The 25,923-nt window shown below is 47.6% G+C and overlaps 1 pseudogene across 1 annotated transcript in view; it reads right to left on the reverse strand.

Annotated features, from left to right (window-relative positions):
* The window catches only part of LOC144120968 (uncharacterized), a 63,102-nt pseudogene extending 39,643 nt beyond the window's left edge, over positions 1-23,459 (reverse strand). Inside the window, exons 1-5 of the transcript XR_013312505.1 lie at positions 23,441-23,459; positions 21,503-21,552; positions 9,761-9,966; positions 6,236-6,414; positions 5,457-5,549 (exon numbers count right to left, since the gene is read on the reverse strand). The product of XR_013312505.1 is annotated as an uncharacterized LOC144120968 (transcript). The remainder of the gene's footprint in view (positions 1-5,456; positions 5,550-6,235; positions 6,415-9,760; positions 9,967-21,502; positions 21,553-23,440) is intronic.
* Between the last annotated feature and the right edge of the window lie 2,464 nt (positions 23,460-25,923).

Raw genomic sequence — 25,923 nt, forward strand, 5'->3', positions numbered from 1 at the left:
ATCCGGATCAGCGGTCACTGCCTACCCTAAGTAGACATATTCATTTACCACTTCCAGCACCTAATGTGCCTAATACGATGGTGACCTCCAAATTTGACCCGGGCTACACACAAAATTTGGCCTGCCCAACCCTCGAAATTTGAGCTCTAGTTTGGACCAAATTCCATGTTCAGGCTAATTTTCATGGGCTTGATACGATGGTGACCTCCAATTTTGGCCTTGTTAGTGATCCCTGCAAAGATTACCATAGTCGAACTGTAACCCATAGTCAACTACGCCACGAGCCACAAGACGGTGTTTGCCAGGATCGGTGCTAACCGAGAAGCGTAACTTATCAGAATGGTTAAAACTTACAAACTTATTACTTAATTCGAGTACACACAGCAGCCGCAAGCAACAAGTTAAGCCAAGAGATAAGAAACAGCAAAATTATAGAAGTAAGAGTAGCTATCGCTCGACCATTCGGTGTAACAGAGTAAGAGCACTGTCATTTTTTTCTTACTTTTTGTTCGTTTTACCTGGAGTTTCTCCAGCCGCAGAACCACGTGCTCCGCATCGATCCTCATCGAAGGTGTGCATGGCTTAGCGCCCGTGAATTTGCCAACCCCGAAGAGACTCAATATGGAAGCCGCGTGTGTGGTCCGAGTTTTCTGCATATATTTTCTCTGCTGTCTCTGCTTCGACTCTGGGAGTCGCGGCTCCAGCAGCCGGGTGGCCTTGAGCCACGGGTTTCGCTACGAGCTTACTGGTTTTGAAGCTCGGAACCAGGCGCCCCAACACCGTTCGATACGGTGGGCTCCGACCGCTCAGAAGCTGCTTCATGTCGTGAGCGGGGTATTAGCACCCCACAGAGCTGACGTCTCCTCGCGGCTGCGCGCACGTAACTCTTTGCAGGTCTTCCTTTGTTTTGCTGGAGGTCGGTGCCAGAGTAGTAGTCAAAACTAAGGCTTTTCACAGCTGCCTTAACCAGGAAACAAAATAAAATCGGAGGGGACACTCAAGTTCCGCCTTGAGGGTATGACGCGATAGCGTAATGGGTTAATTCCCATATGTGCAGAGGGTCATTCTCTACATTCACAGATCCCTGGGAGTCCTCATACCACTGAAACGCGCGAGAAACAAGTTGCAGTCGTAGCTCGTTTCCAGCATAGCTTCCGGGCCGAACGAACGGGCAGCAAGCCGCAAGCTTCGTGGTGAACGCGCCTTGGATGTGCGCTCTGATGTTCGCCGCTCACCGCGTGATTCCTGCGTCCCCGTACGGCCCCACTGCGCCCGAACGAGACGAGCGGGAGGTGCTGCAGTCGCGCGCCATCTGTTGGGACAGTGGCGTACATTGTGAGGAGGAAGAGGGCATGGTTTTAGTGGGCGCCGCGTGATTGCGCTAGTTGTGCGCCAAGCGAAGAGGAAAAGTAGCGGAAATGTATTTTTCTACTCGCTTAACTCGACTTCTGTAATTTCCATGCTTATAATTACTTATATACACCACAGTACATCTCTCTAAAGCTCCCTTCTAAGACAGCAGCGTATTCACTAGATGCGTCTTTGTTCATTCCAAAACATCGAGCGGCCGTGGCGGACTGGTTAGCGTGCTTGTCTCGCACTCCGGAGACCCCCGGTTCGATCACCCAACTCAACCAGTTTCTACTCAGTTTTATTTATTAATGCTTCTGGGATTTTTCGCTCACGGCCGACTCCGACGACGACACCGGTTTTCTGCGACACGGGGCCCTTAACGCTATCGTGTTAATACACGACCACCGGACCGTGGTGCTAAGAGAGGTCGCAGATTGCTGCTCACATGTTTTGTAGCCTCATACGAACTGAGCAGTCTCATCGGATTAAAAAAAAATGGCTTTGTTCACACAAAGTTTGCATTTTAAAAGCCGCCCAACACGTATTGCTAGCGAATAAATCATTGAGCCACGAGGCCATTGCTGACGCCGTTTCCCCTCCCGTGACCTAAGTTAAAGGCAAGCGGAGAGCGTTTCGGCTATCATGCAGATCCAATGGAGCCGCCCAGGCTGGCGGTCCTGTGCACATTGTCTCGCTGCCGCCTGCTGCGACGGAGCTGCTTGCATCTTGTTCGGCACGTCCGGCCGGGGCAGCCATAGCGAGACCATTCAGCAGTCACCTCCGGCTGTTGTTACCTTGGCGACTACTGCAGAATCCTGGACTGCAGTTTTCAACCGGCCTTCTCTTCGCGGGTCTGCAGACACGTAGTCGACGGGCCATGAGAGTCGTCGTCCCAGCGGAGACCATCACGCCTCCTTCGGAACACCGCGGAAGTCTGCGTGGACGCCATCGGCGCGACCTCCACTGCAAGACCTGCCTCAAGTTCACGAAGACCAGGAGACTTCCAAGGCATGTACTTGCAGGCGCGTGGGTTTATTTAAGGTTAGGGGGATTGTGGGGGACTCGACCCGCTCCTTCCCCTTTGGTTTGCTTCTCCGCGGTGTCCTTTCTAGTTACCTTACCTAACAAGGGAGGGCGCCAGCGTAGCAGCAACACGAGCTCAGCGGACGGCGTGATTGCTGCGCGCGCGGGAGTCAGCTCTCTGTTGGGCTCGGGAACTCGACGCGCGTTCACGTTCCGGCGCGGCGATTCGCTCATTTTCCCGCGAGCTTGTCCCGCCCGGCCTCGGTACTCCTCCCCTGCCCTAGTATGGGCGAACATTCGCTCATAACCTTGCTGGTGAGTCGAACGACTTCGGTTCCTTAGCGTATTTTGTTGCTAGCAGACGCTATTGCTGTAGTAGCAATAAATGCCTTGTTTGTGTCAGCCAGTGTCGTTCCTTTGTTTCCATCAAAGCAAAGCCCACCGTGGTTGGCGTGCGTGCGCTTGTTAGCGCGCGCGATAACGGGGCGGGGTTCGGCAGTTTTGAACTGTGAGGCGCGGTTAAGCATGGAAAACGTATTTGCCCCCCCCCCCCCCCCCCGCTCTTATTCAAACCACACACAGTGTAGACCCCAAATCGCCCAAGCCGTCTTGATTTCGCGAGAGAAAAAAGGTCAGAAAAAGTCGAGTGCTGCAATACGCAGTCGCTAAAGCATGTTGTTTGCGTTGCGAGCTTTTAATTCCTTTTTTCTTCACCCAAGAAGCGCGACAAGATTCGCAAAATTTCTCTCATGGGTGTACAGCTCGCGGTAGGTCGGTGTGCTTTGTGCGTTGGCTATTCCTGCTAAGCTGTCTCTCGTTCTGCTCGATGGTGTTAAAAAAAGCATGGCTATGGGGTAAAAAATGGTCATTTGTGAATAGCGTAAAGGAAAAAAACATGCACTTTTTCCAACCTAAAGGAGCATTTACGTTCACAAGTGACATGATGTTTATATATGTGCAATCATTTACTTAATCCAACAGGCTGTCCCATATAGCTCTAACCTCTGACACCAAAGTTTGTTAATTTACGGCTGAAGCTCCCTCACTTCTCAGACATATCTGTTGACACCGCTTCTTTAGCTATCGAAGAAGTAACAATATTGATATCTGAGTGCGCATTCTTCACAACAACAAAAAGCGCGCCACCATTCAGTGCCTATCACGAAGCGGAATTCACCAAAAAGGAAGGGTAATTCACAAAAGTCTTTCCCGCATAATTCTTTTATTTCTACAACCTGGTAAAATACTGCAACCAGCATCAGTATGAGGTCAATATTAGATGCACGAGTGCAAGAAGGCTTTCACACGTGCGGAGATCCGCAGACGGTCATCCAGCATTCGCTATCTGCCGTGAGCGCTGTTTCTGAGGCCGGCAAGCGTTCCGGTTAGGTAAAATTTCACCTTCTGGAACGCCTTCAACGTTCTGCACCAGATGCAACAATGCTCGCAGCACGGCTTGGTGACGTGATGACAGTGTGCAACACGTCACCTTTTGTGACCACGAGACCGGCACACGTGTTTTTAAGTACGTAATGCCTTCAGCTGCCATCCTCGGCAATCTCAGCCGAATATTGTACAGAAATTGCAGTGAAACTGACGTCGAAACTGCCATGATTTTCGTTCCAAAGATAGTCATTAACCAGAAAAAAAAGAAGAAATGTAATCGCCCGAGTTGCATCCTAACTCCATGCCAGCAAGAACCCGGTAGATTATTCTGTTGACTGGGGTCGTTCTTAAAATTTGACTGGTTATCCCAAGGCCCCGGGATCTAATCTCGACCGCGAGGGCTGCATTTCGATGTGGGCTGAATGCTGAAACGCCAGTGTGATAGCTGCGTGATGTAAGCGCGTGTTACGTAACCCCGGCCTCCCGCAGCCCACGTGCAGCTTCGGGACGTTGAACCCCATACACCTACCCAGGAATCTCGTCAGGTTCTAACTTCTTAATCCTAACTTTTAGTTTCTTCCAAATGAAGCTTTGGTCTTGTCAGCAGCAAACGTATTAGGGCATCCTTAATTAGAACATTTTTTTTTCGCCTGTGTTTTCTCGACATGAGAGTCGACTGCTTCAACTCCTTGTGTTCTCTGAGTACTAAATGCTATTCCGTTCTATTTACCAGAGTAGACAACGTCCGAAATATGGATGCGTATACTTTTTAAACCTACGACAAATACAGTTTAGTACACTGCTTTTAGGTACTGGAGGCTGGAGCCTGCACAGGGTACTCATTGCTTTCCTATACTCATTCGAATTCAATTCCTTCGCAGGAACTGTATCTAACGTATCTGACAGAAAACTAAACTTTGATTTGATTTCAAAGTAAATGCAGCTACCGTTGTCACTTCAGAGCCTGGAGTAGTTGTTCATAGGGCATCACACCAAGAATAAATTGGCAAACAAATACTACCAAAGGAGCTCCCTAGAGGAATAGCTTCATGCCTGATTGCACACGATTTATCTCGGCAGCGGAAAATTATTCATCTAGTTATCTGGCTTGTCGAGAAAAATGAACAGGTGTCCAACAAAGCTTAGTAAAGCGTTTTTGAGGAAGCGGTCGGGAAAGCCGAATCGGAGCAGGAGTATCCTAATGAGCTGTGCTCTCCACACGCGAATGGTGATAACGTTTTCAAAGTTGCCTAGACGATGTCTAGAGTTTGTGGTAGTTGTCGAGAGATTAGCAGTGTGAGGCACTCACCTGTCGTATAGTAAGCAGCGTTATGATTCGCGAACACTTTTCTTGTACAAAAAACTTTCAACATGAAATTGACAGCCAGTTGCGCCATTCGAAAGGGTAGTTATGCAGCCAAATCTATACATGAATACTCATGACGATAGGAGTCCTTTCAGGAGCTGTTCCTTCACTTTCGTGGAGAGCAACAAACCATGGCATGCGGAGGGAAGTATTTTGCAAGTAAGCTTTACATTTATTCGAAGGAATTGACATATGGCCCTACTTATCACAACGAAGAGAATATATAGCTTGCACGGCAAACCACGTTAGTATGCTTAGCGCAACAGAGTTGCAGAGGATAGCGACATACGTAAACAAGAACGCACAGTGATTTTGATGCAATCTTTACCCAAATCCGCCGGCACCAAGAAGCTTCAGAGGTTTAAACTCCTTCATCTTCGGTATAAAGGCAGTGTAGGGTGGAATGGTAATCCAGATTAAGCTGCAAAAGAAGAACAAAAAGTGTGCACGGAATGGTCATCCCAAACATTGAATCTATAGGGCTCAACTCTGCTTAATAGACGTCAAATAACATCATTGCTTCTTTCAACTGCACTTTACTTCGAGAGGCGAACCATCTACAGTCGCCAGCAGAAGTTTATGAGATGGGTGTATTGGGGAAGAAATTTATTGCAGCGCCTTCCTCGCGGTCCAGTCATGCTTGCTTGCATTTGAACCGACTGGCTTGCATGACTGTGCTGAAATATTTCTTTACACATTCTCACCTCGTAAACTTTAGCTGCGGACTGTATGTCAGCGCGTTCTTCATTTTTCATTTCAAGGGACCGATACCCTCGTGATACACATTGTGATTCCCGTAAAAGAAAGATGCACAGACCCGCGCCTCTGTAACCGGAGGTGACATCTTTCTCCTTTTTATGCGCGTGAAAGTGCAGATACTCAATTGCGCGTACAAGATACGGGCAGATACCACGCAATCATTGAACACCAAAATCGTCGTAACGGCGTTGTTTTTTGCTTTTGTTTTTTTCTGCGAGGGCGCTGTCACACTGTGCACTCGTGTGAACCTCGCCGCGAGGCCTAGCGCCTACCTCCTTACTTGTTGGCACTGCATGGGCTAAAAAAACACCGCTATGTTCTGCGCGCTACTACGAGTAACGGCGGGACAACTGGTCCGCGCGCACCTTATCCGTTTTGCTGACAACGCTGTCGCCGATGGCCATCCAGTCCGTGACGCTCACTTCGCAGATCTTTTCGAGCGAAGTGGCCAGCTCCCCGATGATGATGGTCAGCTTACGTATCGTGGTGCCCAGTTCTTTTGCCGTCTCCGGTGCCCGTTTCATGCACTGCGAACGAGCGGCCGAAGTGTACACTCACGTCGCGGCTGCAACATTCACGGCACTCGGCATCACGAGACGCGGAGCAAAAGAGAACGCGAGAAATTAAATTCGAATGTAGGCACGCGTTGGCGGGCGCGTCCGACTGCACTCCACTCGTTTGTTCTCTTTGCTCTGCCCGTCGGAGTGTGCAGGGCATAAACAAGGGAGCAAGTTGTGAGGCAGCAAACAGCACCGAATACACAACAGAGAAGCAGTAGAAAATATTTTAACAAGGCTAGCCATCTTATTACACTTCTCGATATCATAACTGTACCTGGTACCACTGCACACTTCCCAGTATTTTAGCACATGCGTACAGATCGTCTGGCCGTTCAGTTTATTTAAAGATTTAATTCAATGTTAACTCTTCCCTATGTCCAGCGTCCGTATTTTCGGGTTGCTTTAACGACACTGGCTCGTTCCACAAGAAGCGGCACTTTTTTGAAAATGGCATCACTGAGCCCTTTGCGACTCCCGAAAAACTTCTCTGTGCAGCCAGGCTCACCTTGTACCTTCTGAAGACTCGTATGGAAAATTGCAGCACTCCTTAGACAAAGGCGCTCTTGGAGGATATTGTTACCGTGTGCACCAGCAGAGTTTGTTATTCTCGCCTGATGACACCGAAGTACGGTCCCGGCCATAATATTACGGAGCACGCGTCTGCGATCAAACTCTTCTTCCGCCCTTACCTAGCAAAAGTTAGGATACACTTTTTACATGTGCTAGCACAGGCCGCTGATGAGCTTGCACGTAAACCCAAGAAAGCATCATATATTCTCTTTGGAGCGCGTCAGGAATTTCGGGACTCCGAAGCGTGCTCCGTAATATTCTAGCCACACCTGTACATCAGAATATCTGCAATGGCGCTTTCGCTACAGCAACCCTCCTCATTACCTTCCACGCAAAAAGAATGCAAGGAATCTAAGGCTGCACGCGCACCATGCCGATCCAGGATATTGCAGCTAGCTGTTTCTCCAGGTAGCAGTAATCAAAGTCCCATCCTAGGGGTGCGCGAATAATACTTTTTCGAAACCGAATCGAATACGAATTGTCTAGCTTCGGTACCGAATTGAATACTAATAGTGTAGTAATAGTGCAGTTAAAAACAGAATCGAATAATCATACGATTTTTCGCTACTTGTGCGCATATAAGTACGATATGAACATTCATGCGAAACAACGAAGCGATTGCTGCGGTGCTATAACTCGTGGAGTTGAAAATTAAGCTAAAGAAAGATGCAGCCGTGATCTCCACACGTAGCACGAAGTCAGTATATTAGCTCTGTGGCCACCATGCCCTGTGAATCGAAAAATTACGTTTGGCTACTGACGACGAGTAACTAGGCGCCACATCTCAGTTGATGAGAGGGACGAAAGTTATGACTCATGGGCGATGGCCCCCATTATCTAGCATGAAGTTCATGTTTGCTGAGCTGAACCCTATAACGTCCTCTAGTCTTGTAAGTCATTTGTTTGAGCCTCATGAACACCGCCACACGGATGGACCGCGTGGCGGCGCTGAATGCGCAGGTAAATCGCGGTAGCGTAGTGTGGGGTGGCAGAGTGGAAGCTGTTTTTTGGAATAGCCGTCGAAGAAAACTGCGGTGTGGCTGATGCGAACTTCGTGTCAGTTATTCGAAAACAATTCGCAAACTTCCGACCGTGTTTGACTCGCGTTGAAAAGGAGAATCGAAAAGGAGAATGTTAGATTCAGGATTCGAAAATTTCGAACATTCGCTCTCCGCTACATATCTTAGCTCCTTACCCCTTCTCAATAAAGTCACTGCCTGAGCGGACCATGCACAGCAATGGTGTTTTCTTCTGTACCGTTTCCCTAGAAGGCTTCCAACCTCACTCTAAACGAAACTATTAGTGCAAAAGACTAGAGCTCTAGGATGTTGTCCAATATCCTTGGTCAGTGCATCTTCAGATAGCCCCTGACTTAGCTAACACCCGGTGCATTCTTTGTGATCTTCAAAAGGATATTCTATGAATATTTTCTAGTAGATCTACTTATTTGCACTTCTGTATGTCACCCTTATTATGTCCTTGCATTCCGTAGCACCCAAGAAAGAAGTTGACTTGCAATATGTTGCTGTACCCTTTGGCGGAGAGTAATTGCTGCTGCTTTTTCTGACATCCAGATATGAGCGCTAAAATCTGGTGTGAAGGAACAGGAGGCGATCGCTAAGCGCCTGGCAAATTTCTCTCAATTTCAGGCGAGCATTAATACTCCATCTTAACACTTTCCTGAAGAACTATGGGAGCTACAGACGTCCTCAACCATGGGAAGTGTGGTTATTTGGGTAAGTTGGTGCATGGTGCGCGCGTTTTGTCTTCCTTCCGCCGCCCAGTTTTCGCGCCATTTCTTGCTCCTGAGCCACACAGATACGTTCCGTACTATTGTTTATATTTTGCGCGCGGCTTTTGCAGAAAGGCTGCAAGCAGACACGTCTCTCCAAACGACACGTGTGCACAAACGGCGCCATTGCAGAACGAGATAAAACAACGTTCCTATGAGCCATATGAAAACGCCTAAATAAAATTACAGCAACAGTTACAGTTTTCTATCAAGGGCATGTATACCAACACTGGGCAACCATACGCAGCGGCAATTAGAAGTCCGTGTTGATACGAAAGCAGCAGTGCGGAAGCCGGAACGCTATGGTCGTGTTTGTCGATAAACATTGAAGTTTCGTGCCTTGATACAGCCCAAAGAACCTAAGTGGATAACTCACGCGTTAAAACTGCCCTACTATAGACGAGTCTGATGAGGTTCTACGCTAAAGTAAAAGCGGAAACATTTTTTTTGCAAGCCGGGGAATTGCCCTCCCTCGGTTACCTACTGTTCTGCGCGTATTTGCTATCATTCTCACTGAAATTTGCAAATATAGTTATGTTCTGACCTTTAAACATTAGGATAAATTTATGTATCAAACGACACATTTTTATACCGTTGTTTGGTATGGAGACACGAAAGATAGAGAACTATTTTTTATGTCACTGTTCGTCAACGAAAAATCATCTTGAAAATTTAATGACATGTATTGCACAGCGCTTAGTATACTTCGGGCACACAGATGATCTACCAACGCCACTATATTATGTCACTCGCACATTTCTTGAATCTGCATTCCAGCAGGAGACTCTTATACTAGCCCTACTTGTCCAAGCGAATAACTTCGACTCTGCGCACTTCCCAGCTTTGACAGCGGTGCAAGGCAGCGCTGAGAGTGAACACAGCCTCGCCACAGCGCCGCTCCATCCGAAGCGTCTCGTAACAATCCTTTTCACCTCACGCCATTCTACGCACCAGGCTGTGGAGTCCGATGAGGTTCTCGATCATGTCGCGGATGTCCTGGAAGGTTATGACCTGCCGGTTAAGCTCTTTTGCAGGCAGTCTTGAGCGGCCAAAACCACCTGCTCCTGGCAGAAGTGTGACAGGGGATCGCGGAACAAGGACACCTTGCTTTCTCGCTTGATGAAGAACTCCAGCAGCACCGTGGTCACCTTCGGGATCTGCGCAGCGGCGCAGGTACGATAGTTGCGGACCTTTCCCCACAGCAGATGGGCATCAAGGTAGCGGACAGACAGAATGGCACGGCACCAGTGTCCAGCCAATTGAAAATGAACATGAAGTACGTAGCAAAGAAAGAGCAGGAAGGCAGCGCTTTGTCTCTATGTCCTGTTCCTACTTTTCGAGCTTTTTTTCCTATTGCAACTATGTTCTAGCCGCCTCATCAGTCGGAACTCCACCAGTTCTGTCCTAGGTTCCAGCGGCAAGGTGACATAGCGAAAGAATAGCAAATTATCGATCAGTGCAAAAGCCAGTACGTATACGCGCGGAAGTAGCCAAGAAGGACTGTTTTTCGCGCCCCGGACAGCCACAATATGTGGGAAAGTTGAAAAAGAAACCGGCTCCAAAAACATGTCTGAAAGGTTCTGCATACCTAATATGCGCTAGGAATGTTATTTCCGGATCAGAAAAGAAGTGAGAACTAGAAAAGCAGTCATTTTAAGGCAGTGTGACGAAAGTGTGTCATACTTGCCGTACCGCGAAGCGAACGAAACATTCTCAACCTCTCGGGAATTTCTCTCAAGTGTCCGATTGTTTTCGATTTGCCTTGTTGCAAACAATTTACGAGATCTCATATACGACAAAGAACAGAAAATTATTTTCATAGCAGAATTTTGAGTCGGATCCTTCAGTTTTGATTTGCAAGAGCAGGCATATGCGCATTGCGTCCTCATGGCATTGCGACCCTGCAGACAGGACACGTCAAATAAGAAAGCTGCGGCAAGACGCAATCTTCGCACGTTCCAATTCAACAAGGGTAACATCCTTCTATTTTGGCGTTTAAATTACAGTCATTTCGACATGTTCAGCAGTGCAATCACCTCAGGTTCACGAACTCATGAAAGAATGCTTTTCTTTAAATGCATGCTAAAATGCATGCAATTCTCCTTGGTAATCCTTTAAAACATCGTTTAGACTCCACCAGCCTGTCAGCCGTTTCCCTGGAGTTTTGTTGGCGCTCCCAACATCTTTGAATTTCAATGTTTATCGATTGATTGATTGATTGATTGATTGATTGATTGATTGATTCGTTCTTTCATTCAGTCTTTCATTGGAAAGAAAGTATGCGACACAACACATGCCAAGACATGCTAGTTTGAGTCCCAAATTGTTTAACGTTTTTGGTGCTGATATGGGTGAGTACCTGCAAAATACTCATCGCAGCGCCTCAGTGCAACGAAAACGAACTGCAGCGAATAACTACGAGTATATGCACCATGCTTCGGGAATCTTTAAGACACAAATGTCATTTAACCCTTTTCAAGAAATTAGCTGCATTTCTAGATTGTGGCAAATGCACTTTAGAATCTAGTTTCTGAGCTCTCAGGATTCAACCCTGATCAGTGTCTTAAGGCAGTAGCGTTTTAGATTCAGATGATCAAAATTATTCGAAGTTTTTCATCTAACATTTTCAGCGAATGATGAGCGTCGGCAAGGCAAATATGAAAAACAACTTGACAGGGGGCTATATCTCCTAGACAGCATAGTACCAGTGGCGCAGCAGCAAGATGCACAAAACATTTCTTCAGAGCAAGACGAAGTCAAAAATACAGCCGGCAAACGTTTAATTTTGCTATACCCCTTTAGCAGAATAACAATAAAAATCCAGAAATTAAAAAAAGATGTCAGAAGTCACGCACAATATTAAGAACAATCCAGACAAAAATAAAACGCTCTATACGGCTCACCGCAGTGGGTATTGGAGATAATTCAGAGCATGGTTTTGCCCTCAAGGTAACGCGCAGGCCAGTGCATTCTAACGACGTGACCGATATACCTTACGTGCGGTCGCAGCGCCCAGCTGCTCTCGCCAAAAGCAGCGCCAACCAACGTCAAGTCGGAATACGGCCGTAATTAAAGGCTGGAACAAGAATCTTCCATGGAGAAAAAAGCAGGGGTAGTGAACAGGTCTGCAAAGCGCTGGATAAAGGGGGGGGGGTGGGGGGGGGGGGGGGGGGGGGGGGGGGGCTAAGAGTTCTGCAGTTCAGGGCCTCACCTCGGACAGTAGGAGAAGTGGGCCCATTTATTCTAACCTGCTAAGTATATGAAACAACGGAACTTCAAGCGACATGTATGAAGCGAGAAAGCCAGAACGAGCAGACGCCCCCCCCCCCCCCCCCCCGCCTCATGTAACAGGATGCGTTTAGCCTGATCATTTGGTGAGAGCTTGTCGAGCTGCAAAAACAGAAATCCCACGCCACCCTGGCGGAGCCCTCTTTCTTACGAAGCGAGGTGCGTTTGCTTGGAAGAGTTTTCGTGGTTTCCTGTCAGTCCTTCTGTCCAGTGCTGTCTGGAGAGGAGGGGAAAGGGGGAAACACCTAAAACATGTAATGTGGGATGAGGACCTAAATCTCCCTTGCCCTCTCGTCATCACCACGCCGCCCTCCACCTCTCAAATAGTTCCGCCGCTGTCCTTTTCATAGAAAGGATGTGCTGCAGTACCCAACAGTGCCTCCCATTCGACTTCTCTTTGCCGTGATGGTAATATGGTCGGGGGAGGTTGAGCCCGATAGCAGATGATGATGAGTCTGATGGCAGAGTCTAGGCAGGAAAGGAAGTAAGACGTCACACGTGCTTTTGCCCGCGTGCCGTGGGGCATGGAATGTTCACTGTTCGGGCTAGGGTTGTGGAAGAGTGAAGGGGGAAGTTGGAGAGCTGGACACAAAGGCCTGTCTCCAGGGCCCATTCCTGCCTAGTGGCTGCGCACCCTCGCGCGCGCTCGACGGAAAAAGTAGGTCAGACTGGCCGCCGAACTTTCCAGAAAGAAGTAGAAAAATATGACTCAGAGGCGACGGAGGGCGCGTAACTTCGCCCGCGCTAGGAGCCGCCCTCTACCCTTCGTTCTCGCGCTCGGCGTCGACGGGGCGGAAGAAAAATCGAGAACCTCCCAGAACAGACGATTGCTCCTAACCAATAGGAAGACGAGACCGGAACGGGAGAAGGAGTGCGTTTGTACGGAGAAGGAGGGAATTTGTGCAAGGAACACTATGCGTATGTGAACGCCTGCTTTGGCGCTAGTAACAGACAGACGTCGGCGCACGTCTATGAAAGGAAGTTAAGGAGAGCGAGTTGACGGGCTAGTTGGTATTGCATGGTGTAGGAACAGCGCTAAGAACAGGACAAAAGTCAAACATGGAAGCACAGGGACGTCACTGTGCTTCCATGTTTGACTTCTGTCCTGTTCTTAGCGCTGTTCCTACACCACACCACACTATGAAAGGAAGTTGATCGCGGGTTGCCATTCAGGCCCGAGCCGGTGGTTAAGCTTGCATAAGCCTGCCCGCTGAGGAGCTCCCGGGGGACGCACCACTCTTGGCCAGCCACGGACCATACAGGCAGCGTGCGCCAGTCATCTGGACGGCCACCGTTGGACACCTGCGGTCGCGTCGGACTGACGAAGGGCCCGGTGCGGTGAACAATTAGCATAATTCATGCGGAAACGCTCGGCCGGAACAATCAAAGTGGTGCATCTAAACGAAAGGTGAGGTCAGAAAGAGAAGAGCGTGAAAAGAAGCTACCAAAGATGACAGAGTACCTACTGAATGCAGCTTCCGCGGAGCAGTATGATCGCTCTACCCAGAGTCCGTGTCAAACTCCCAATAGTACCGACTGTGCTTCTGTGGAGGACTTGCCAACTCCATCACCACGGTTTCCTGGCAAGAAGCAAGGTTTGACTCATCTTGGTTGTCTGGATCCTGTGAAAACGGTGCCAACCTCGGTCGTCTACATTTCTGAGCAATCGACGCTAACCGAGCCCTGTCATGTTCCTGAGTCAGCAACGTCTATGCTACTCGGCCGGACCCCTGCCACAGAGCTCCAGGTGTCCGGTCCGCCACGCCCGATTTCTACTACTGCTGATCAACTGGTGCCAAACCTCCCCTATGAGCCTCCTCCTACTGAAGAGCGCCAGGAAACAACACTCCAAAAACCGACTCACTTGTTTCCTGTTAGTTTGGCTTCAAATAATCATGTTCCCACCCACAAAGTGTTCCTCGAGAGGACGAATGAGACGGCTTCTCGTTGCGGCAACAGAGTACAGACACCCCCGCAGCAAGAGGTACGTTGCGAGTTTCTCCGAAGTGACCCTGCTAAGTGGCCGGACGTTATTACTGACAGCTTTCGGAGTGTATGCCTTGAGAAAGGGCCATTGTATTTGCAAAGTCGGGCAGAAAATTTTCCGTCTTCCGAAAGGCAATACAAAACTCAGAAACGCTATATGTCACCTCATCTTTTCGTGCGAAAGGCTGTAAATGGGGAGGCGTACGAGCGACACTGGTTAATGTACTCGGGTCCAAAAGGTTCCGTTTGCTGTTTCATGTGCAAACTATTTTCGATTTCAAGCAACCCCAGTGCTTTCACCACTCCTGGCTTTTCTGATTGGAAAAGAGCAGAAAAAAATATTTGCGCACATGAAAATAGCGTCGAGCACCGGAACTGCGTGGCCTCGCCCGCTCTAACTTGAGCAGCACAATTGACAAGGACTGGTTAAGCAACTTGTCACTGAGCCCGCCTACTGGACCGAGGTGTTGAAGCGCGTAGTCGTTGTATTTAAGCTTCTAGCTGAGCGCAACCTAGCGTTTAGGGGCAGTGAGGAGATTTTTGGTTCACAGAGAAATGGCAATTATATGGGAGTGCTTGAGGCCATTGCCAAGTTTGATCCCTTTCTAGAGGAGCACATCAAACGCTACGGGAACAAAGGAAAAGGTCACCCATAGTATCTGTCAAAAACCATTTCTGATGAATTTATCGATCTTATGGCAAAGGCTATCAAGGAACGTCTCGTTGACGAAATGAAACGAGCAAAATATTTCTCTAATTGTTGATTCGACTCCAGACCTTACTCACGTTGATCAGCTGTAAGGTGTTTTACGATACTATTTAAATGAGAAAGTTAGTTTAGTTTCTGGAGGTTTAACGTCCCAAAGCGACTCAGGCTGTGAGAGACGCCGTAGTGAAGGGCTCCGGAAATTTCGACCACCTGGGGTTCTTTAACGTGCACTGAAATCGCCCAGCACACGGGCCTCTAGAATTTTAAATGGGAAAGTGTACGAACGCTTTCTTGGATTTGTTCCAATCGAATCGCATACTGGCTTGTATCTTTTCGGTACCGTGATGTCCCTCCTGACGACCAATGGCATCTCAATTGATGATTGTAGGGGCCAAGCTTACGATAATGCGAGTAATATGTCAGGAAAATACAAAGGACTGCAAGCTCAAATCAAACACCTGAACGAATTGGCAGTCTACGTCCCGTGTGCTGGTCATTCACTAAACTTAGTTGGCGCGTGTAGCGCTGACGGTTGCCTTGAGGCAGTCAAATTTTTCTCTGTAAATCTGAGACTGTATGTGTTCTCTGCTGCCTCACCTAAGCGATGGAGGTATCTTTTGGACAGCATGTGAGGAACAGGCCAGCAGCTTGTTTTGAAAAGTCTCTCTGAGACCAGGTGGTCAAGACACGCTGAATCATGTAAGGGCATTCTGAAAAATTTCAATGCAGTCTTGTGTTGCCTTGAAGCTATATCAAATAACGAGGAAGAAAACGGTGACACTAGGAACGAAGCGCACTCTTTCTTGAAGAAAATGGAAAAACTAGAGACTGCATTCATGGCGATTTTCTGGAGTGAAATCTTGGAGCGCTTTGAGAAAACGAGCGTAGCACTTCAGAAACCAGGCCTAGACATTTCAACTGCTGTAGACCTGCTGAGCTCTCTAGAAGGCTTTGTTAATTATTTGCGACCTCTCTTTGATACCTTCGAAGAGAGAGCACGCACGCTAAGTACCAATAAATGTTATAAGGATGAGGGCAAACTCATCGTTTTGAGTAAGCACCCGGACGGAAAAAGCGATAGTGCGCTACAAGGTAGAAAAAAGCTTATCGTAGAGACCTACAATGTTGTACATGACAGACTAGGCTCTGCTTCGCGAGTGCGAAAGGCTGCCTACACTGAACTCTGCGAAAGGTTCAGATTCTTAAAATTGCTGACAGAAGTTGGGAGCGAGGCCTCTCTGGCACAGCAGGCTGTGAAGTTGGTGAAAACCTACAAAAATGATTTGGAGCCAGCATTTTCCGCTGAAATCGTTCAGTTTGCGAAGTTTCTGCACAAGTCTGCGTGCCAGGACACGATTCCCTTGGGAATAATGAAGTTGCTCCACGAAATAAAGCTTATTGATGTGTTTCCGAACTTTTATATTGCTTTGCGAATGTACTTAAGCATACCCGTGGCAAATTTTGAGATTGAACGATCGTTTTCCAAGTTGTCCCTGATAAAAAATATCTTTCGTTCGAGCCTCCATGACGACAATTAGGGGAACTCGCTTGCTATCATGTCCATTGAAAGTGACCTCCTCCGCGATCTATCCTTCGAACAGACTATATCTGATTTCGCCAGAGCGAAGGCGCGAAAGATGCCATTTTAAAAGAGGACTGTTTGCATTATACATGAATAGTTCCAATAAGTTCGTTGTGTCACCACCCAGCCTGCACGTTTTCAATCAAACGCTGAGCACTGCTAATTCAATGTATGCAAATCTTCGTTGTTCGTCTCTTGTTTGTTCTCCTTGAGATATTTAGCGTGCTTATAAAGAACTGTATTTTTGTTGTTTTTGACAGTGCCACGTTTATTTGGCGTCGTCCTTGCTTGTCTTACTTTTAAGGAAAATATTTTCAAATAATATTTTGTAACTACAGTTGTTAATTTTCATCGGTACCTAGTGCATTTTTAGGGTGTTTGCATTGCCTTAAGTATTGTTTATATCTATTGCATATCTATAAAGTAACGCTTATAACGATTACTGCATTATGATGCTTGAATTTTAATAAATAATGTTTTGGATACAACTCTGCATCTCCTCACGGGATTAAACTTAGTGACGCAAACAAAGCCTAGCTTCAGGAGGATCGACATCTGAGCTGTGTTGTCTTTTCTTCGTTCTTGTTCGTCTTGAGTGCCCTAAACTTTTTCTTAAAGCCTAGCTTTTGCTGAAAACAGAATGCAGATTAATCACAAAGTGAATATATGTGTGGTGTTTACAACAGCACGCGTTTCAAGCAAGTTTTGTTGTTTTCCTTAGAATAATAACAATAATAATAATCCTGTTGATCGCACTTCGTTCTTTTTAATTTGGTAGAAAATGAAACTTAGCATATTTCCAGTCGCGTAGCAGGCGACAGGGGAGGGGGGGGGGGGGGGGGTTCAGTATAGTATAGGGAAAGGGGGCCTGCATGCGCATTAGCCCAGGGCCCCTATTTTTCCTAATCCGGCCCTGGTTCTGCATTCGGTAGAGCAAACGGAATAGTGTGACGGCATATGTGACATCGCTGCAGTAAGCACACCAGCTTTATGCGAGCTTTGAAATTGATTGAACTTGGACGAGGCATCCGTAATCACACAGAACGGAGCCTGGGATAGGAGTTGTGGCTGGCAGCTGTGGTAGTGAAAACTATGCGCCCTCAAAAGCGACCAGCAAGTTGAGTTCAGTGGTGACATGTAGCCCTTTCTTGCATTTCAGAGGGAGGAGAAAAAGCATGCAAGAATAAGGAAGTATGTCGGGTAAGACGCGGATCTAGTACCAGCAGCTTTGTAGGCAGTGATGCTCCAACTGAAGCAAAGACTTGTTCGTTTAACAACTTGTGCAGCGTGCGGGGTCAAAATTTACCTTCCCCACGGGAATCATCATGTCGAGAATGACTGAAGTGGAACGTTAAATATCGATGTCTTGACAACAATGGTCTGAGTTCATTGTCTGTCTGTCTGTCTGTCTGTCTGTCTGTCTGTCTGTCTGTCTGTCTGTCTGTCTGTCTGTCCGTCCGTCCGTCCGTCCGTCCGTCCGTCCGTCCGTCCGTCCGTCCGTCCGTCCGTCCGTCCGTCCGTCCGTCCGTCCGTCTGTCTGTCTGTCTGTCTGTCTGTCTGTCTGTCTGTCTGTCTGTCTAACGATACGACTCTAACATACTTCCCCAGCCCACCTCAGAACCGTAACAACTATTATGTGCAACTATTCTGGGCAAAAACTTAACGAACAAAAGTGCATTATGAATATGTGGGCACAAAGCCTAGGCCCCAGATAATATAACAGTTCTGTTCCAGTTACGACTTCTATTTTTTTTTTCGCTCACTGTCAGAGCAGCGCCTCTTCTCTATTTTTACAATGTCTGCCGAGTACGGCCGATCCGACCGTCCAACGCCCTCTCCTATCCTCCTTCCTGCTCTTCCCCGTCGGCTAGCCTTCGCGCCTGCACTACGCCTGTGAGGGAGAGTGCCATCTTAATGGCGCCTGAGGACGAAAAACGGAAGAAGACAATTTTTTAAACGTTCTCTCTTTCTTCGTGAGGCGGCGCTCTGCATTCTAATAGTAATCAGACTGCCTGTCAGGTATTGACGCGTCATAGAGAGCGTCGTCGCTGCAGGCGCTGATTTTAAAAGGAGCCACAGAGAGTGCGGGGCAGCGGCGTTGGCATTGTAACGAAAGGCTGTGGCGACTTGTTCGAATCATGTTTGTCTTTTAGCTACAACGCTGAAACACTCCGGGAGAGGTACTGAAACTGCTTGGCAAAAATATGAAATCAGAGGGTAAAGACAGCTAGTAATACGTTTTACTCTATCATCTGCAATTCAGTCATGTTGAGTAAGGAAAATGGCAGAATTAAATAAAGAAGGAATGATATATCTTCCCGAGAAAGCATTTTTCGAAACTGCCAAGTAGCAGTATCTTTCAAGTCGTAGCTCTACTTTTTGCCGGCTAAGCTGTCATCGTTACGACAACTAGATAAAGATTTTTCTCTGTGCGTGGCAGACTGCAGGTACGATTGTTTTAAGAAGCGAAAAGAACTCCAGTCGCAAATGCACTGCTCAGCGGCTGATGCCGAAGCAGCTCGCATGTTCTGCCTGGTCTTGACTATAACCAGGCGCTAATAAAACGATGCAAAGCTAACAAAAGCGCTTGAAGCAAAGGAGGCAGATAAAATTGAAATCAAGTCCGCTTGAGCACGTCTTCAGGCGCAGTCACCGTAAAGGCCGAAACACAAGGCAGCGTTTCTTCGGCGCAGCATCAGCGTTTATTTTACCGTCGTTATCGCTTCAGGCCGCGGGAGAGGGCGATCAAACACACGAGAGCGTATGAACTGGTTGTCCAGACGGGCTTTAGGTGTGTTTTGTTTCGTTCACAGTTATGTTCCGCTCGCGCACGAGATGCTTTGTCCTCTTCGAGCGTACAAATGTGGTTGCGCTACAATACATATTTCTTACGTCTCTAAATACGGGTCAATACAAACAAATACACAAATTCTAGAGATGTAAATGGCTATAAACACAGAGTTGTAATGTGTATAGCAGCAGACACATACAAAGTATTATATATGCTATTGCTGTAAAGAGTTGTAAATATATGTAAATAAATGCACGTGAACGTGCCCTTCTTTGCTACAAACGAGCTTAAAATTTCCCCCACTTCGCACAAAACTGAAAGCAGCAGCCGTGCTTGCCATAATTAACTGGTGCCATTTTAGTGCTGCTGCGAGGGCACCTCGTCAGCGTCACTGACCACACCATTTATCCGCTCAAAATAATTTTCGCAAAGCATGGTGCCACGAAACGAACAAACGTAACAATTTACAACGCTCTATTCGTCTGGAAAGGAACAGCATCCTCAAGTGATAGGCAGAGCGAACGCCTGAGCCCACCTCTGCAAACGGCGAGCAAAGCTGCTGCTCCAGCCGATTGTCGTTGGACAAAGCGCTGCGCCGCGAATGCATCGAGAGCTACGCAAGAAGGGCTAGGAAGCAGGAATCTGACAGACGCGTGGTGTAGGTCTGTAGTATAGGAGTAGGGCAGAGAACGCCAGCACCGCACGACCGTTGGCAAGCATGACTCAAGCAGTCCAACCATATGCTCAGCGCCGCAGCGCGGCAACTAACTGAAGTGAGGCGCACCGGCGGCTCCCTTTGCGCAGCGGGCGATGCGGCTGGCATTGTGCAAACAGAGAAGGCGCTCGTCAGAGGCTAAACCGATGCAACGCATGGCGTTCGTTTTTGTGACTGGGTCACGTATCGCTACGCCCAGCAGTAACGGGGCATCATGTTGCTTGAGCGAGTGGCGAATCAGAAAAGATATAATGAAATTGAATGTGATTCCAAGAGAAGTCAAGCGTAGCAGTGGGCGGCTGAAAGTTACGTGGGCGGATGAGATTAAGAAGTTTCCGGGATACGGTGGCCGCAGCTGGCAAAATGGCAGGCTTAACTGGAGAGACTTGGGAGAGGCCTTTGCCGTGCAGTGCGCGTAGTCAGGCTGATGATGATGATGATGATGATGATGAAGTTGAATGAACTGTTATACCACCCCGGCCCAATTACATTCATGCGCTTTCGTTTAATGTAACCGTACTATAACTGCCACCGCCAGTGCCGCAGCTACCGGCTGAGCTTTAGTCTGATGGTAGCAGGCAGCACTAGTACAGCCGCCAGCACGCCTGTCTAGAGCGCTGGAACGGTGTGCAGCGGAACAAACTGCAATCTTCATTGAGCTCATCTATAGCTGATACAGTGAAATTGCCAGGACATAATTATGTGTTTATGCTGCTTCACTCCAGCGCAAGCATTGTCTCAAGAACCGTATACCTGCTTAAAATCCCCCTTCCTTGCGCGACGGGCGGCGTACGAGAGCTCTAGATAGGCGGGCTGACGACTGTGCGTGTAGTACGTCGAGCTAGGACTTTCTACAGCGCTCCCCTGAAGGGGCCAAACGAACCGTGGTCGACACGGGGTGAAGTGTGATCGCGTATTAGCTCCAGAACGTGGGCACAGGCTCATGAAGCCCAGACACAGGCAGCTTTCCGAGCACCTTTCACTTAGTTTGCAAGCACATCTCTGAAACACGATGCTCGTACAAAATTGTAGTAGAAAAAAAACTACATAAAATTCCAGGCGCGAAGAGGATGTGGATTACACACACACAGTGGTATAGCTTCCGACAGCGCAAGAAGAAGGCACACGCACGCACTGTCGCCGGCACTCCAACACAACTGTGCGTATGTTCATCCCATCCACGTCCTCTTGGCGCTGCGTATCTTGTGTTCACTATGCACCAACACGTCCAAGTATCTACTCTTGTAATTAATTGTACTGTTACGGACATGCTCACTCAAAGAGCGGAAATTTGTTACTCTGGTCCTTCAGGCTCGGTCGGACTATCATTCCTAGCAAGCTCCTCCTGACACCGCATTTTCTCACATCACTCACCCCGTCTTTTCGCCATTACTCAGCCCAGCCCATGATAAAGGAGCCGGCGAACTGCACTGATTGCTAGCCTATCAACCGCGGGGTCACGGGGGGCAGCTGTCAGACGTTAAGAGGGAAAAGGAATAAACCCGAAAATGAGCAGCCACAAAATACTGCCCCCGGTTTCTTTCCGGGCTTATCATGCACTGGGTGTACCGCACTCACAATGCGCATTGGACTCCTCCATCCTCCATTCTGCGGTAGCTTACCCTTGGGAACAGACTAGTGAGAACCTTTGCTGAGGACTTCTTTTTCTGTTCTGAAACGAGAGGTGCGCGTGCTTGTCAGTTCTTTCCATCCACTGGAAAACGAGTCGAACTTACTGTCTTGGCTCCCTGCATGTGTTGTTGGCCCAAGGCGATGACGGAAGAGTGCACAAGAAGAAAGAAACGAGAAAATGTCTTTAACGCACTTTATCCGCGCTTTCTTTTTTTACGATTAGTGTGAGAAAATGTTTTTAATGCGGAAGCCTTTAATGGCCCATACTCGCGGTCATGGATCTGTCCGGCGTCCGTTACATCCAACAACTCGATAAGAAAAAAATCTTCGTGCACGATTGAATTCGAACCACCACCCTTCCGTTCCGCAGCCGAGCGTGCCAACGACTACGCTACTTCCTGCCAACGCATATGTAGTTGTCCTTGTCTAGGACGCTGGAGAGTGTCTGCGGAAAGGCGTCGAATCAGACGGATGCCTCCCAAGCGCCATCCAGTGTCTCCAGCATTTAAGATTCACAAACAATTATGTACTTAATCAACAGCTTAACCACACATCAGTGACACAAGCAAGAACACCGCGCTGAAGGCTTTCGCCTCATCGCACTTCAGGTCAACAAAGTGCCCTCCTGAATTTTTTTTTTGCAGTTCAATGCTTGATAAATCCCCCAGAAATCAGTATCGCAGCTTTCTTTGCTAGAATGTCCAGCAAAATACGTAAGCCCGAGACGGTATAAATAGCAGCCATTTCGAACGTAACATTGCTGCCGCTCCGCCGTTAGGAACACTGTAAGAGCAGACCCCGGTAAAGTTTCGAACTTCTCAGTTGATTCAATGTGCACTGAAATCGTAGTTCACGGCAGCGTCAGCGCTCCGCATTTGCCGGAATACAAACGCCACTGCAGTAAAACGGATCCGCGCCTTCGTGTTCAGCGGTTGGACGTTGTAGCCTGAGCCCCCGCGGCAGCTCCCAGATGATGAGCGCAGTGGGAAAATGCAAGGCAACCGCAATCTAGCATTCTCTTAGGAACATGCTTACGGACTGTCATGCAAATTGTGAATCTACTGCAAGTTTGAAATCGGGTAAATCGTCCTTGGCCAGAAGCAGGACACGAATACAGTGCTTACATGCGCGTTAAATTAAAGACGTGGTGATGATTCTCCACACAAATCAGTAAATGTAATAGTGGTAGCAGCAGTAATAAAAGTTTTTTAAGAACACTGAAACATATTTTGCACTAAATGCGCCAAGCGGTCAGCAACCGTTTCATGAAGTTATAATCAAGTTAGCGACAGCTGAAATAGAGGCACTACAGTGAACATCACTGAATTGTCACAGCCCCATATGCAGAAAAAAAAATTAAAAAGAAACGCTTCAACACGAGGACTGACGTACATAAGGTAATTTCAGTCCCTGTCGTAGAAAAGGCGCTCTTATGCTGTCCTAACCATTCAGATCTCTAGACCAGATTCCTGCAAGTCGTTGACCACCTTTGCTACTTTCAGTAGCACAGTTGCTTCGCACACGTGGTCATGTGTTGATGTCAGTTCAACCGCATGTATACATGGTTTATATATACATCAATGCAGCCGTTATTAGTCAGTTGCCAGAAGCACATTCTGAGGTACGAACCTTCTTGGTTTCCTATCCCAAAGCATTGCGACTAAACCTGGGAGCTCGAGCCAGCAACGGTCATGATTGCAACGTTTCAACGTTGTAGTCATGCAGCTTTCAGATCTCGCGCCACACTGACAAGCTAGACCGGCTGCTTGGCTCCGTGTATTTTCCTCGGAAATCGCGTAATTGTGTTTTTACAGCGAGGCTACATCGCGAAAACGCTGCAAGGTAGAAAACAGACCTCGCTAAGCACTTCTTGCCATGAAGTAAACAGCACTGCCAAAAAGAAGCAGAAAAAAAGAACGAGCGCTTACCGGGTGAGACGTCTCCCATGCTTGAAAATTAAGCTACACAAAACCAAATTAGCGCCGAAACACTGAAGCCGCTTCAGTGTGAGCGACCGGTAAACGTTCTTCTTCGTCCATTGATTGCAATCCAGCGCGCTTTATTCTCGTGATTTCTCCACGCGCTTCACTTTAGTGTTTCTTCTTTCTCTTTGTCGCCGTACAAGTGAACTTGGTGCTGGAGTTTCGCAGCGAAATTTCCGGATGTGCAGTGGCGCCTTCATTGGTTACGCTACAGGAATGCTAAAGACGCTTGCGTGGCGTCACGTCATAATCTCTAACCGGGTGCTCTCTGTCTCTTTAGTTGGTTGGTTGGTTGGCCTCACATATAGCTGGCACATACCTACTACGGGGAGTGGCCAAGACTCTGGCGGTTAATCACGGGAGGTGGAAGCTTCGTCTCTGTCAGCGGTTTCCATATTGGTCTGCATCGCTGCCTCGGGCATCCTCTAGGGGAATCCTTCTAATCGGATCCTTGTAAGGGTTGCTTCAAAAGCTATACTATCCGCTGTTCGTCTCTACCAGCCTTTTCAAGCCTGGAATTCCCAAAATATGAGCACCATTTTTAAAATCGGCATCGTTTTCAGAGGCACCGAGGCAAGGAAGAAAGAAAGCGAAGACATTTAACACACTATGCAAACCAGACAACGTAGTAGCATTGTTTGAGGCCAACCGACGTAGCAGCACATAATGTTCAACCCAAACAAACGCAAGAAATAAGCGAGGAGACGCACATTCGCAGGGCAGGACAGCGTCATAACGACGCCAGAGCATAGTGCTATTCCATGACTACCGTCCTGTGGTCCTAAATGTTTTTGTTGCTATACCGCCATGAAATTATCATCCCAGCAGCTAGATAGAGGACCTCGGCTAAAGCTACATTCTTAGAGGTCGTCCTTCACAAGTGGAAACGTGTTTTTGGCGACCTTTGATTTTATTGCTTGCTCAAAATTTTAGCGATAAAATTAGGCGAAAAACTTTTTTGTTATAGAGTTGGACAACGTCACTGAAGTGCGGTTAGGTGCCACTTTTGGATGTTCTAACCATGACCGCAGAAGTATTTTCGGAGCTCTAACAAAACAAGAAAAAAACGAAGCTCTCTTCCGGAGACACCAAGCAATACTGTCACGTAGTGGTGACGGCAGTCAGGGGGAATAAATACGGAAAAAAAAAACTGTTTATTGCGCTGACTTGCGCCCACAATGGACTGAATCACTAGGCGGCGCTGTAGCAACAAGTGTGCTCGGCGGTCGTCGAATAGAATGCCCGCCGCTGTCGGCCGTGCTCAATTTAAAGCTTATAGCGAACTTTCGAGATAAAGCGTGCAAAGTAACTAGAAAATTCCGAAACAACGTAGAATGAGCTCTGCTTGGCTGCGATCAATCGAGATAAATCTAGTCGTGTCTTGTGTCGCAAACAAAGTGATAAAGTTGTGTGGTGGCAGATTCGAAGAATGAACAAACACTGCAAATATTCGCGGCATTATTCCCCTGTCAAAGAAGCATCGACCCGATGCATTAAAACAAATAATGCGACTAGAAAGAGATAAAACGGATCTTGCGAAAATAGAATATGGAAATGCAGCGTCCTTTAGCGCGCATAATACAGCTTCAGACGGACTACATGGACAACTTCTGGTCGTACGCGGCGTCGCTGTGATGCAGTCATTGCGTCAGGTATGACTTCATAATCCAGTTCACCTAGCCGATGAAGAACCTTGTAAGGGCCGAAAAAGCGGCGCAAAAGCTTTTCACTCAATCCACGGCAGTGAATGGGCGTCCAAACCCAGACTTGGTCTCCTGGCTTGTATTCCGCGTTGCGTCTCCGTAGGTTGTAGCGTCTGGCGTCGGTCCGCTGCTGGTCTTTGATCCGTAATCGGGCAAGCCTTTGACTTTCTTGTTGTTGTTCTTGTTTTTGTTAGCCTATCAAAAGATGGCACATACCCACACTGGGGGATCGGCCAAGAATCGGGTGACTATTCACGTGTACTCAGGTAACTAAAATGAAAAGCACGCGGGAAAGCAACGGCGGAGGATTCTTCCTCATGAAAAGAAAAGGGATGAAAGTTTTGATTTCAAAATTAGTAATAATAATAATAATAATAATAATAATAATAATAATAATAATAATAAAGAGAGGGACTGGAACAGAATTATTAAGTCAAAATGTAATAATTGAAAGGAAAGAAAATTTTGTAGCCCTTAGCATGGCAGTCGGTGAGATTCTAGCAACCTTCTTCTCAAAGAGGTGTATCGGCGACAATAGAGCAAAAAATACTCAATAGATTCAGGCTCACGGCAAAATGCACAAAGGAGAGAGAGCGCCAAACCCGACCTGTGTAAATAGAAATTTAGAGGAGGGATACGGCACCGCAGCCTCATCAGAGATACTTCAAGCTGCCGAGATCAACAAACTTGCCTGTTCCAAGAATATCTGAGGTGCTGATAATCCGC

The sequence above is a fragment of the Amblyomma americanum genome, chromosome 1, assembly GCF_052857255.1.
Source record: "Amblyomma americanum isolate KBUSLIRL-KWMA chromosome 1, ASM5285725v1, whole genome shotgun sequence".
NCBI classification, from domain to species: domain Eukaryota; kingdom Metazoa; phylum Arthropoda; class Arachnida; order Ixodida; family Ixodidae; genus Amblyomma; species Amblyomma americanum.